At 28.7% G+C, this 14,822-nt stretch overlaps 1 long non-coding RNA gene across 1 annotated transcript; it reads right to left on the reverse strand.

Annotated features, from left to right (window-relative positions):
• Positions 1–4,461: 4,461 nt before the first annotated feature.
• Positions 4,462–5,214, reverse strand: LOC126734197 (uncharacterized). The gene is made up of 2 exons (XR_007660009.1): positions 5,110–5,214; positions 4,462–4,784 (listed from the first exon to the last, which is right to left on the reverse strand). It is a non-coding gene; the product is annotated as an uncharacterized LOC126734197 (long non-coding RNA).
• Between the last annotated feature and the right edge of the window lie 9,608 nt (positions 5,215–14,822).

Genomic DNA, 14,822 nt, shown 5'->3' on the forward strand with positions numbered 1-14,822 from the left:
ATTAGGCTGATTAATAAATCAACCATTATGCCTGGAGAACCAAGAAAAGATACATCATACATCAGACACGTCATATTCTATTTGACTGTCCATCATTGAAGAGAATCTGAAGCTCCTCAAGATGTGGGGCTCAGTAGACCAGCAGGTAGTGGCGAGCTATCAATAGATTACACACTCGCATTAATTCTGATGTAACCTACATAAAATTTGAAGACTACTTATTTTTGACTCAAGATATATACAGGGTATTTCATTCAAAAAAAGTTTCTTTTTACTATCATTTTGAGCCATCATACCCTACATAGATTCCTAAAATGTAATATCATATCATATCATACATTTCTAAAAGGCGAATAATTTTTTTTTTATTATTAGTAGCTTAAGTAAAGCATTTTATATGGACTTATGTAAAAAAGGATACTTAGTTTAAGAGAAAACTAAGTATTTTAATTGCCAAATTAAAAAGGTTTAATTTTCCATCAATGACCAAAAGTTTAACTGCTCATTTCGTAAATTATATACATAAAAAAAATAAATTAAAACTAAATAATGTAACTATTAAAGTAAAGATGTATTGCGTGACTCCTAACATAATTAACATACAAGAGTTAGAATATTGGACCCAAGACGTGCCAATTATTAGTTGTTGCTTAGTTTATGTCCTCTAGTATCTAGGTATCAACATATGGATGCAGCTTGTTATAAAGTTTACAATAATTTAATTATTAGGAGATGAAGTCGTCGTAGTGTACAGCTACGTAAGTTAATATTGGTTTTAAAAGTTAGAATAATAGTTTGAGCATACAACGAATTAAGTTAATAAATATGTTTTTATTCTGTTTAATTTAATATTTATATGGGCTTTTTAATATTTGGACTAATTATTTCTAAAGCATTTTTTGTAGCTTCTGTACTAATAAAATATCATTACAATTTAAAATATTCATAAACACTTTAGTTTAAAATATTTAGTTTAAAATATTTACATTATCTTCATCTTAAAAACAATACACACTCTACGATACACCTCTACGATATCATTTGCACGAAAGTTTTCTTATCTGCAAACACTTTTACGATCTGTCAATTACGTGACTGCATCAGATTTTTTATTGAATTTACGCCTGTCGCAACAGATTATAAAACTCGATGGTAACAAAGTTTTATTTTCCGCACGGGTACGTTATAATAATAGTCGCGATGGAGCGGTGGAAAATTAATTTATTGACGAGGTTTGGCTAACAGGATTGCATTTTTTGATTCATTTATTATTAAATACGGAAAATCATTTTTTTTATATTATTATTTAACGTAATTACTGTGGGAATAAGAAAACTGTAACCTTTACTGTAAACTTAAACCCACATGAAGGTTCAAGGCACAAAAAACTTAAAATTATATTTCAAATATATAGTTGTCCTAGATTACCAATTAGAAGACCAATTAACCAAAACAATTATAAACTTAAATACAGAATCTGGTAGAAAACAATCAGAAATGTCAGTCTGACCTCAAGCATGAATTAGCGGTTTACATAAATTAAATATCCTGCCTTAAACAACAGGTTAGGGATTAAACTTTATCGTTTAATTCATTTAATTAATATTTCTCAAAGCTTATCAAATGTTTGCTTAAATCCTATTCTTGGATATCCTCAAAAATAGATGCTTGAAAACATCTATTTTTGATTTTTTCATAACTTAATGAGTTTCTTTATTTTTTCACAAGATTTAGAATACCTTCTTTAAACATCAACAGTAATTTTTATTTAAAGTATAAGATTTAATATTGTGGAATAAACTCAAACAATCTTAGGAGAGAAACTACAAATTCTTCCAGCCTTTTTCAATGGCCTAGTAAAATCTATGAAAGTAGCCCGAGTTCCTTTTCTATTTTTAAAAGTAACAAATAAATTTGGTCAGCAGGAAAACATTTGGGCTGACTAAACATCTGCTTATAAAACCGTGCAACCGATCCAGTATAATCCTCCGAAATACTCTTGTCAGAAAAGTCTCGACACAGAATTCGGACAATGTTGATGGGATGAATGCTTATAGAAGAAATTAAACACATATTTGACATCTTCTAGTTAAGTGGAAAGTGTCTATATGTTTACGAATATTTAAGTGGTAAATTGAAAAAATAGCAGTTAAAAAATATTTTACACACAGTTTGATCTGATTCTCCTACTTTTTACATTATTTTTTAAGATAACCGACATCTACAACATACATTACTAAGTCTATACTTTCTCTAAATTTCTACACATCTCGTGCAGGAATTGATAATTCTAAAAATTAGGAAGAATACTCGAATAATTATTTCTTTGGGACCTAGAGATTCCATCTCTCCAGCCCTTGGTTTAAAAAACTTTTATAAGACGATTTTATCGACAAAGCAATAGTAACCTGCAAAAGATAATGAAAGATCTCAGTAGATCATCATAAGAGGGTAGTTTTAAAAAGATTCTGCTAGAAAAGGAAGCCTCATCAAACTTCCAGTTTCTTGCATATCTACATAATTACGCAAAATAGTAAGAACGATAACAAAATATAAAACTTAATATCTATTGACAACAAAACAAATATTAAAGATGTTATTTGAAATGCTAGTAAACAGAGTAGATGTTTACTGGCATTTCAAATAGAATGAAGTAAAGCTAAATATTAGAAGTAAAGTTGCAAGTGCATAATAAAAAATAGAAATAGTAGTTAAAAATAGATACAAAATTCATAGGAGAATAAGAAACATTCAAGACATAGCATCATTCATTTGACATAGCAATGTATACTGTATCCCATTTTGGATGAGACTGCAGGGTATCTCTGTCATTTTTTAAGATATAAATTTACGGTTTTCGCAACCCTGAATCACTTTTTTGTGAATTGTTTAAAGCCACAAACAGAAATATTCCAACTACTTTTGTTCCTGAAATACAGGGCAAAAACCAAAGTCCAAATTTTGTAAAAATTTTTGCGAATAAAATTTGATGTATTAATCCTAATATAGTTTTTTTTAAATAGTAGAACATGAATTCTGTTACACGTGCATTTAATTATAACTTTTTTTTATTTATTTAATTTTATTTTAAATATAAATTCAAAATATCACTGTTAAATATAAAGCAAAAAAAATTATTAACATTATTTATGATTTAACATTAAAAATTGTACTTAAATTCAAATTCAAAAATACTTTATTCACTAATTAAAATTAAAAATAACAATATAGTGACAACGACCTGCGCAGCGCTTATAAAAAACCGATAACATAAGCAACCTAATGCATATTTTGCATAGACGCGTATATCACAGAAATATTTTTTTTTGTTTTTTTTTTGTCAAAAAAAAAAAGAAATATAAAAGGTTTATTATTTTATTATGTGCTTAAAGAAAATATTTAATAAAGCTCAGAGGAAGGTGCAGCTACTCAAAGTTAAATGTTTTAAATTTAATTTAATTATTTTTGGAACCATCAGGCACACTTAGACATACTTAGAGATATTCCTTAGGCGCAATTCATACCCCCAACTAATTGCTCATTAAGCAACATGGTTTTAATATACAACAAGAACTTTTGCTGATAAAAGACTTGACCTCTCATGGCAAGTTATTATTAAAAAACCTGGTTGCAATATACTCAAATGATTTTTGATAATTAGCTGACCTATGCCTTGGTACTCTAAAATAGTCAATGTGTCGTGTATTATAATTATGATAAAAACTATTGAATAAATCCTTTAAATACACTGGTTGACCTGTTTTGAGAATTCTATAAATAAAATTAATAAAAAACATATGACTCTTTATCCTGTTTTCCATATTTAAAATCAAATTATTATTTAAATAAGGAGTAATGTGAGACCTATATGAAATATTATAAGCAAACCTCATTCGAGAGTTTTGTAATTTTTGGATTTTACCATACAACATTCATGTGAGTGATTTACTGTAAACAATATCTTCATAAATTACGAGACAGTAAAACTGTCTCGTAATTTGAGCATCTCACCAAAGGTTCCAACCAGAGGACCATATCTCCATAATCAACCAATGGCAACACAAGACGTTCGCATAACCTCTATTTTACTTTAGATGATTTTTAAATCTTTTAAATTTTTTAATTTATTTAAACTCTTTAACCGCATGTGCGCAATACGAAGTTTACCAGCAATATGTGACCCAAATGATAAAAATGGGTCTGAAATTAGGCCAAGATTTTTTGATTCTTTAACAATAGGCAACACATTATTTTGAATTTGAATTTTAATATGATTATAATTAATATTATTATTACCACACAGCAATATGCAAGATCAATGGGGTTTAAATTTAAGAAGTGACTCCGCTGCCGGCGCCGGTTTCTATTATGGATGCCGGCTAAAGTTCTTTGACCGGCATCCTCAATACCTACTACCTTCGGTAGGTTCCACCAAATAAGTTAAAAAAAAGATTTAAAAAAAACAAAACATAAAATGTATATTTTTAAGTATTTTAAGTATCTACGATAAAAAAAAACAAACCGTAATACAGGTATATGGGTAAAATTAAATATTTCATTTTTTCCTGAACTTTTTAAGTCCAATTACGGTGTTTCCCAAACCTTTTGGGCGTCCCCGTTTTCGAATTTTCGATGGCATTTTTATTTTTTGCAGGTTCACGGTCGTTTCTTGGATTTGTTTTTCGTTACTCTCGTGTTCCAAAGATTGAATGGCACCATTAGTAGATTGAAGATTCGTCATGTTATCTTCGAGATCTTCCTTCATGGAACAATCGGTTTTTTTTCTGTAACATAATTTAAGCATTAGGAATTATAACAATGTTTTTTTCAGTCATTTAAATTAATAGATAATAAAGGCTAAATAAAATATGTATACAAATATCCTAGATAATGTGGAAAATCTCTTGGATTTAGATTATTAATTAAATCCAAAAATAAAATTTTGAATTAAATATAATTAGTAACATTCAGTTTAAAAAAATCACCGGGCGTCCCTGTGATGATACAGCCTTCTATATAGAGTCCGCCCCTGGAATTTTTTTTGATTATCTTTTAAATTACTTTGTATATTCTAAACAAAAATGTTATATTATAGACACTATTAAGGACCTCTTAAAATGATGTCCTTAAAACTTTACTTATTTATCCTGATTAATTTACCGGACCGAAATGATAACCAAAAAACAATTGAACATATAAAACAGTAAATAAAACAGCATGTCAAACTCTTATGAGAAAAATTAAAAAGTAAACTTTAACACAAAATTTTTTGATGAATTTTCATTGACTTACTTTACTACTTACTCAAGCAAGGTAACATTAGGTGGGTAATAATACCTATCACATTAATATTTTTTTATGGGTTTTTGCAAACAGTATATAATGTTTATTTTATTTATTTTTTTTTTAAATTGGATATTTATATAGAAAAATATAAGAGGAATCGAAAAATCATTTTTATTTCAAAAAATCAGTTTTATTTCATGTTCAATTCTTTTTCTATTTTTATTTTCGGATAGACAGGACAAAAATATAACATAAGATGGCTATCTCAGTTTTTTTTTAAACATACAAGTCAAAAAATTAGCTTGTTCCGTCCTCGATGGGTCACCTTGTACATTTTAATGCTTACATTTTCAACGCCTTGTGTGTCAAAGGTTCAGAAGAAATAAATATATTTTTTTAATTATCCGAGAGCTTTCTCAAATTTTCCAGTGCGTCGATTTTCAGGAGAGAATAAATGCACCTTATTGGGCAAATTCACTAAAATTTTACGACAACTGTCATGTTTAATACTAATAACAGAATTTTCGATAGAAGTTTGTTTCCTGGTCTGTGTCTCCTGGTGTCTGTCTGCCGCTCTAGGTGACCAAACTTCGTTTAAAAATACTTTTATTAGTGTCAAAAGTTACCGTTATTGTAGACATTCAGTCATTTTGACCAATAGGATGCATTTATTCTCTCCTAAGGATGCTCCTTAGTCCCAAATGAAGAATCGACGCACAGGACACCCTGCATATAAATGCTTAAGGCAATATTATAATAATTTTTCCTTTACCAGCAGTATTAGAAGAATTAGTTTCATCGGCAGCATTTTTTTTTCGAAAAAAACAGCATTTATAGGTTTTTCAGCAGTCGATTTATTTTGGTCAAAAATATTATTTATTTCAATCATCGAATTTGCTTCTGTAGCTATAAAAAAAAAGAAAAAAATGGTCAAACTGTCGTAGTCATATGAAAAATTTTACAAACCTAATTCAACTGTTTCTTCATTGCAGTTTGCATTTGAGAAAGGCTCACCATCTGTATTAACTACAAACTCCAGAATAATATCTTCGTTGTCATCTCCATTTGTCTTTTTATTTAACAACTCTGTAAACTCAGTTAGGTTTTGGGTGTTTTTTTGTAGATATTCCTCATTCTCAATAAAAGTCTCACTTGTTTGTATCTGTAGTTCCATGTCTGTTGCTGTTGATGATTGAAATTGTTGGTCTGATACTTGATTACTGTGTTCTGTTAAATTGTTAAATAATTTTAAAATAACTGAATCTTGATGGTCAGTCCAATGCTCTGCGATAGTTTAAATAATATTTAGTCTTTTATAAAAAATACCAGTTGATACCTCACTGCTTAGTTTTGCTAGTTTTCTCCCTCTTGCTTAGATTGAATTTTTCATGATTACTTAAATACCTTGTTTTTTTATTTAAGGCTTGCAAAACTTTTACAGTATGATCCCCGTCAATATTACAATCAGAATTATTATTAACTGGATCATGGACAGGTGCAAGAAGTGGGCGAATGGCTTCACAATCATTTAATATTTTTTCACAATAGGATCTAGTCCATCGAGTTGGGCACAAACTAACATCAAATAAAGACAATGATCTAACAGATCTACATTTAAAAATGTGTCTGCAGGGAAGCCCTGTCGATTTTCTAAATAGACATTTGCAAGTTAAAGCCGTAACTTGAAGCAAACCTTCTGATGTTACAACCAAAAATGTCCCATTATCGAGCTGTTTTATGTCCTTATAGGAGCTACTAAGTTTAAGCTGTCTTTCAATTTTCTGAAAAGCAAAGTCAGTTAAATGTTCATAGTACAAACATTCTATGGAATTGTTTTTACATGGTCGTGTTAATGTTTTGTTTAGCATCTGTAATTTTTTTACATCCTTGCCGGCTCGCATACTGTTAATGATAATAAAAAGATGATCAATAAAATATTCCAGTGGACTGTATCTTGTAATTACACTTTTTAGTTTTGCATTAATAGACTCTAATCGGTTATTAGTCTTGTTCCCCATGCACTGATTTTTCAAAGTTAAGTACTGCACCCATTGATCAATTATATTTTCCCAATTTGCGTCATAGTAATTTTTGACACATTCGGGTACGTTCATAATCATTTGAGTGTAAACCTCATCATAATTACTTTCAGACAATGCATGTGCGAATTTTTGCAAATACTCTTTGCTGATTTGAACTTCCTCAGATGTAATACCCATTTTTTTAGTTGACACTTCTCTATTAAATATTTGAAAAACGTGAAAAAGACAAATCATTAATTTTGCATTAGGAAAACTTTTCGAAAAAACGCTTCTTTCTGTTTTATCTTTGTCAGACATAACAACTTGTACTCTTTCCCAAGCAGGATTTTGTTTTTTAAAAGAATTGATAAAAAAATTTAGAGACTCTTCATTTTCTTCGGCAAGCAAGCAAATTGCAACAATTTCACTTAAACCATTTCCATCTTCTATCATTATGATATATGTAGCGAAACGAAGATCAACAAGACAATAGGTTCCATCAATAAAGATTATTTCAGGGTATACGTATATATTATTTTTTAAATTCTAACACATTATTCAAGATTTTTCTTTTGAGGTTTTGATCTATTATTTCAATTGGTCAGATCTTTTAAAGTTAGTCTACAGCCCGTTTTTTGTGTTATTTGATTTAAAATAATTTTTTTATTTGCTCCTGCGTTTAAAGCATGTTGCGTATTAACTTTAATATTTTCGGGCAAATTTAACCTTTGTTTTGCAAGAGAATTAAAATATGCTTTTGACGACGTATGATTGTGGTAATCTTTATTTTCTTTTATTCAGATGATTTATTTTATTTTATTATTCAGAAATTGTTTACAGCTACTTACTTTTATGAAAATACTTGCTGGGCACTGCTGTTTGAAAGTACTAGATTTTCTCAAGGAATTTTCATTTTTACTCTTAAATGGTCTTCTTCCTCTAACACATGCTAGGCGAATATAATAGTATTTCAGCGATAAGTTGATGTTCACTATAGTATTAGGATTTCGAATTTTTTGTTTTTCAGTTCTTCTGCTATCGCGGAACCAATATTCATTATTAGTAGTTTGTTTAAACTTATATAAAGCACTTTCAAATTCCTCAAATGAAGAAAACTTATCATTCACTTTCATTTTGCTCTTCACTATTTTAGAAGATACTTTACTTTTATTAACAGTTAGCAATTAATTACCTATATTAGTTAACACGAACATAATTTTTCATGACTTCAAACAGTGAAATAAACTAATTAACTAAACTTCAAAACAAAAGAGATTTCTAGGTTATGAGCGTTGCGCCGGTTCCCGAGTCAAAACAACGTGGAATAACTCGGCTACCGGCGCCGGTTTCCATACTCCCTTCATTGGATTGCCGGAGCCGGCACCCATATTATTTTTTTTTTTGGAAACCGGCGCCGGCAGCGGAGTCACTTCCTTAAATTTAAGTTATGACTTGTGCATATTTATTTAATTTATTCAGGTCACTATTTAATTGAGTATTGTAATTTAATAAAGTGCAAAAGTTTTATACCTGGAAGTCATCTGCATATTGTTGTAATTTAGAGTATTGCAAGGTTTAATTCATGTCTAAAACATGTATAGAAAACAAGAGTAGCCAAAATAGACACTTGTGCCATACCAGTTGTAATATTTAAATAAGTCGATTTCTCTAAGATGCCATCTTAGTAACGGAGACACAATGCATTCTGTTACTTAGATAATTTAATATTAGGGTTAAAGCCTGGACAGAAAAACCAAAAAAATTTGAATTTCGCTAGAAGTAAATTATGAAAGATCGTGTCAAAAGCTTTACTAAAATCTAATAAAGCTACAATTGTACTATAATTTTTTTATTGAGCAGGTCCTATTACAGTTGTGTTATTTACTAACGTAACTATTGTATTACAATGTTTACGAAAACCTGATTGGGAGCTAGAAATTATTCAAAATGTAATCTATGTATTTCGAGATTTGGCAATATATGTGTTTTTCTATGATCTTAGAGAGAATGGATAAAATACTTATAGGACGAAGATCTTGTATTTCCTTAGGCTTAAAAACTTTTGACGCAGGTTCAATAGCGGCTTTTTTCCACTTATTCGGAAATAAGCTTTCTAAGAAACAAGAGTTTATAATATTTGTTAAATGGTTTAAACAAAATGGCAGACAAAGCTTTATATCAAGCTGATAAACCAAAGCTCAAATTGATAAATTATATTCTCCCTTAGCCTTACTTTTTATTTGATTAATATATTTAATTATCGAGTTTTGATCCACAGGCTGGAAAAAAATTCAAGATTATTATTTGTAAATTTACTAGAATTATAAAAATCAATTAATTCTTGACAGACTGTGTTAGTTTTATTAGTACATTCTTCAAAATATTGGTTTAATTGCATGGGGTTTAATAGGTCACTTGATATTAAATTATTTTTATCGGTTGTAATATTTAATTATTTAATTTGTTTGTAATATTACATAAAGATTTTTGGGAAATACCAAAAATCTTTGCCCTTTTGTTTAGAAAACTGATTAAAATAAGTTATTTTTTCTCTTATAATCGCATGTTTCGTATAATTTCTTAAATTCCTAATAATATTATGAAAATGTAAAAACGTTAATTATTCTCATAGTTTTTGTACTATTTTATTAGTATTCTGTGGTTAAAGCTGATTCGTAGGATTTATTTAGGGTTCTACTTATGTTTGTTTTATTATTTTTATCTATAGTGTCTAGTTTTTAAGTAGTTCATCTTGTTTAAGAGCCTTATTTTGGCCCCAGTTTAGGTTATTTAGGTTGTATTTTTGTAAATCCCTGTAGTTTTAATTTTCTAGTTTGTTTGTTCGTTCTTTTTAAGTTGTTATTGGTTTTATTTTTTTGATATTTTTTTAAAGCTTTATCTCTTAGTTTAATAAATAATTTTATGTTTGGTGTTATCCACGGAATAAATGGCTTATTTTAATTTTCTTCTTTTTTTATGGGTGCATATTAATTTATTAAATATACATATATGTTTTTAGTCAAAATATCCACCTTAACATCCACATTTACAGTAAAATGTATATTTATATAGTTTCTAAAGTAAATTTCCCTTCAGATAAAATATATACAATAATATATAAACTTTCACAAACACACAATTCAACTTATAGACTTAACTTAAAAGTTATAATATAATTCATAATACTAACTATAGATATTTTAACAAAAATTCGAATCCATAAGAATGAAACGAAAAATTTTACTAGACTGCAAATTAGGCATGTGTTTAAACTTTTTCATTTCCTTTCATTAATACAAAGACAAAAAAGTTTTTGTTTCCTTTGTAAATAAATAAATATGTTATTTTTTATTAATATTATATATATTTTTATATATTATGATTCCTGATTTGCATATTAAAAATTCCAAAATCTAAATTGAAACCACTAACCTGATCAGATATTGGCACAAAAAAGGAGCAGTGCGGAGGGCACTCAACATTAGAGATAATTAAATCAATAAGGCTCTCTCTTCCCGAATTTGTGTCTACTTGTTGGTTCTAAGATCCATTGCTTTAAACTCTGTTAATAAATTTTGAAATTTTTTTTTTATTAGAGTCAATCAACATAATAATATTAATATCCCCCATTAAAATTATATAATCGTATACGCAAAAATGTTATTACGAAAAATATTTTCCAGATTTTCCAAGAAAAAGTCACATTTTAGAGTGGGAGGTCTATAAAGGTTTAAAAGCAATAAAGTTTTGCCTTGAAGCCTAATTTTTAAACTAATATATTAAATATTTAGTCAAATATCTTTAAATATAACTCTCCTATTTTATCGAGTCTCTAATGTACATACATAGCATACATAATCACTTATATATCACTTATAAACCCTCGACGAGTTTACCTATCCTGGCGCTCAAGAATGTACCCAAGTGCTAACAAGTTTTTACTATCACACTCAACAGCTAGCCACGTTTCTTATAGCCGAAAAATATCAAATTTATATTATTGAACATAGTTGAGAAATTCGTCGAAACCTGTATTTTGACCGGGTGTTTAGATGTGCTGTTGAAAAGTTACTAACGTCAGCACCCCCGTGCACCTGTGGGTTATTATTATTTAGAAAAAAACATTATATATATTGCACCCCCATGGAGCAAATCCTCCCCCCGACCAGACTAGACCTATGACACACAAACCAAAAACAAACGACCCTCCTAAATACCAATGAAAACAATTTTGACCGTAAACAAATTACTATACCTAAATATAACTTAATAGTACCTAAATAATAATAATCTGAGAAATCCATAATATGTAAAAAATAATGGCAATAAACCCCAGCAGTCCCATTTGTTAATAATACAAGAAGCAAAAAAAAAAAGAATGCAAAAATTGAATTTAATAGATATGATATAATTGTGAAAGTATAGAAAATATTCCAATCATTAAAATATATATTATAAGATGCAAGTATATGTACTCTCCATAACATACATTCTACATCCAAATTAAGAAATTAAAAACAATATTGAAAGTAGAGAACCAAAATCTTCATTAGAGGCGCAAATTTTAATAACGCAAATACGTAAAATAACTAATTTTTATTATAAAATTTTAAAAATTTTCCAAAATTTTAAACACCAGAAAGAAAATAAGCCATTTACCCTAAATAACATCCTAATTTTAGTCCGAAACTTGCTTAATGAGTTCAGCCTGAGATCGACTGGCGTCTTTACTTTTATTACAAGAATCGAGCTAGAAAATTAATTACAAATCCAAGAAAAAATATATTATAAATATATTATATTATAAGGGTTACCTTTGTCAGTTTCTGAATGCTTCTTCGGTGGAGGCTCGAAGTTCATCTTTTTTATTATGCCGATTTGCATAGATTTTATGTTGTTGGTTTTCTTGATACCAATGTCTTGTATTTTGCCTATTAAAGATACCTCTGCTGCTTATTTAAATTCAGATTCAAAAGACTTTTATTATCACTTAAACATTGTACATAAAAAATTACATTTTTTTTATTACAAGAATTTACACAATGCTAAGAGTAATGCTGACTAAACTGCGATTATAAAAACAACCGATAACACATACGCGAGCTAGCGCGCATGTGCTGCTTAAACCGTTAAAACATACTAACCTAATTACAACTAAAACGAAAATACTTTCCATTTAAAATTATTAAGAAAATAAGTTATTAAACCCTAAAAACATATAAAAGCTAACAACAAAAAAAATATAGAGTAATAATTGACTATATCAATTACATTAATATAGGTACCATTTGTGCAATAGGCAGAGAGGAGGAAGGGCAGCAAAAAACACGAGCCGAGGCTGGAAAACCAGGGCAACGCGACGCAAAAATGAATAGATATTCCAAAATAAACCACCGTATTTTTATCGCTTGTATGGGATTTGTCAGATCAAATCCTCTTTTTTGTAAAAACTGGATCTTTATTAGTTTTGATTAGAAACTAAATAGAAAATTCCAATCATTTAAATGAATGGTTAAGATGCAATTCTTGATTATTATAGTTGATTACTGAATGCAGTTCTAATTTATGCTTTTTTTATTTTTTGCACTTTTGTTTTTGAAACTTCTACCTCTGAGGTTCTAGAGGATTTCTTCTAGGAGATCCTTTATCCACACACGCTAAAATATTATTTTTGCCAATTTTATTTATTTCAATATGAGGTTGCCTAGCCTTTGATTAGTAGCCATAATTTAAAAGATTAGATTTTGATCTGAATACCGTAGACCTAGATGGCTGACGTCTTTCTAGAAACCTAACAGCATCTTTTTTATTGTTTGAATTTTGTAACAACATAAAATAAGCTGATTCTTTACCTGTTCAAAAATAATTCCAGAGCTGCTTCGACATATACATAATTAGTATTATACATAGAGTAATAATAACATTTTAGGAACAAAAATAGTTAGTAGAATATTTCTATTTGTGGCTTTAGATTTTTTTTAAAAAAGTGATACAGAGTCGCAAAAACCACAAAGCTATATATTAAAAAATGACAGAGATACCCTACAATTTTATCCAAAACGAGACATAGTGTTCATATGAGACTAAGTGTAATAAAGCATGAAGATAATCCTAAGAAAACACTAAGAACAAGAACTAGATGAATAATTATATTAGCAAAAAACATCAAGACCAAATGACAAAAATGTATTGGTCCAAAAGTGTAAAAGAACAATAGTCAATAAAGGAACTTTATCTCTTAATGTTACTATTTAAAGTCATGCAGAATCTATTACGGATAGACAATCCTCACCACTAGATAACTTTTACAGTATAAATTTATAAGAAGATAAAACCAGTAAAATTTTCAAGAATTGTCATAAAAATTTTGAATTGATATCTAGAAAGATTTCATACAGGGCGATTTACGACTAAATGAATTATAAAGTCATCGGTTTTCTTATTACCTACTTAAAATTTAGTAGAAATCCCAGCAACATTTGGAGATGTAGACGAACATCCTAAAAAATCCTTGCGAGTCATATCCTATTAACAAAGATACGGTTTCAAAAATTTAAAAAAAGAACAGGTTTAACCCATACAAGTCTCAATTTATTCATACATTAAAACCAGGTGATTGTGATACACACTTTAAATTCTGCTGTAATATTCGAGGAATGTTAGAAGATAACCTTACATTTATGGAGACATATTCTTCTTTCGGATGAAGAAACATTTTTATCAAATGGAATAATTTCTTCCCAAAATTGCCAGAGGATCGGTAGTCCAAATTTTAGTATCTAAACTTATGAGCAGTATGCATTCAAAACAAATATGTGGTGTAGAATTTAGCGACATAAAATAACTAAACCTTTTTTTTCACGAGTGTTTGAATGCGAACCGTTTTTATTCATTTATTTTTTTGGATAATGAATTAAGGATAACGTTTCCCTGCTTCAGCGTCAACAAATATGGTTCCAACAGGATGGTGCACATGTAGGTTAAATATCAGGTAATAATAAAGGAATTTATAAAACCTTTAAAATTGTTTTAATGGAAGAGTTATAGGTTTTCGGAAATTTTTTGGACATCTGGCTCTCCAGATTTGACGCCACTCAGTATCTCTTCAAAGGTATATGACAAGAACCATTATAGAATAGGTTCAAAGTCTTACTCATGCTATGATTATAGAAGGGTATTGAAAAACTTTTGTGACAGACTAGAGCAATTACGTGTACGGAAAGAGAAGGTTATTAAATTGAGGCAAATTAAAGGAGCGAATAATGTTTGATAAAATTATTACAACAATTACCTAATTGTTATTATGATATTATTAATTTAAATGCATCTCTAAATTGTTACAAGAAAGATGTTAAATAATTGAAAGGTTATAAGTGTATAAATGTTCAATAAAAATGAGAAGATTAGTTCTTATTATTAATTATTTTGTTTTATGAAAATTTGCTCATTAATTTCTTAACGTAAAGGCTCTCATGTTTGTTATAAATAAAAAATATAATATATGTTTGCTATCCC

The sequence above is a fragment of the Anthonomus grandis genome, chromosome 3 (genome assembly GCF_022605725.1).
Source record: "Anthonomus grandis grandis chromosome 3, icAntGran1.3, whole genome shotgun sequence".
NCBI classification, from domain to species: Eukaryota; Metazoa; Arthropoda; class Insecta; order Coleoptera; family Curculionidae; genus Anthonomus; species Anthonomus grandis.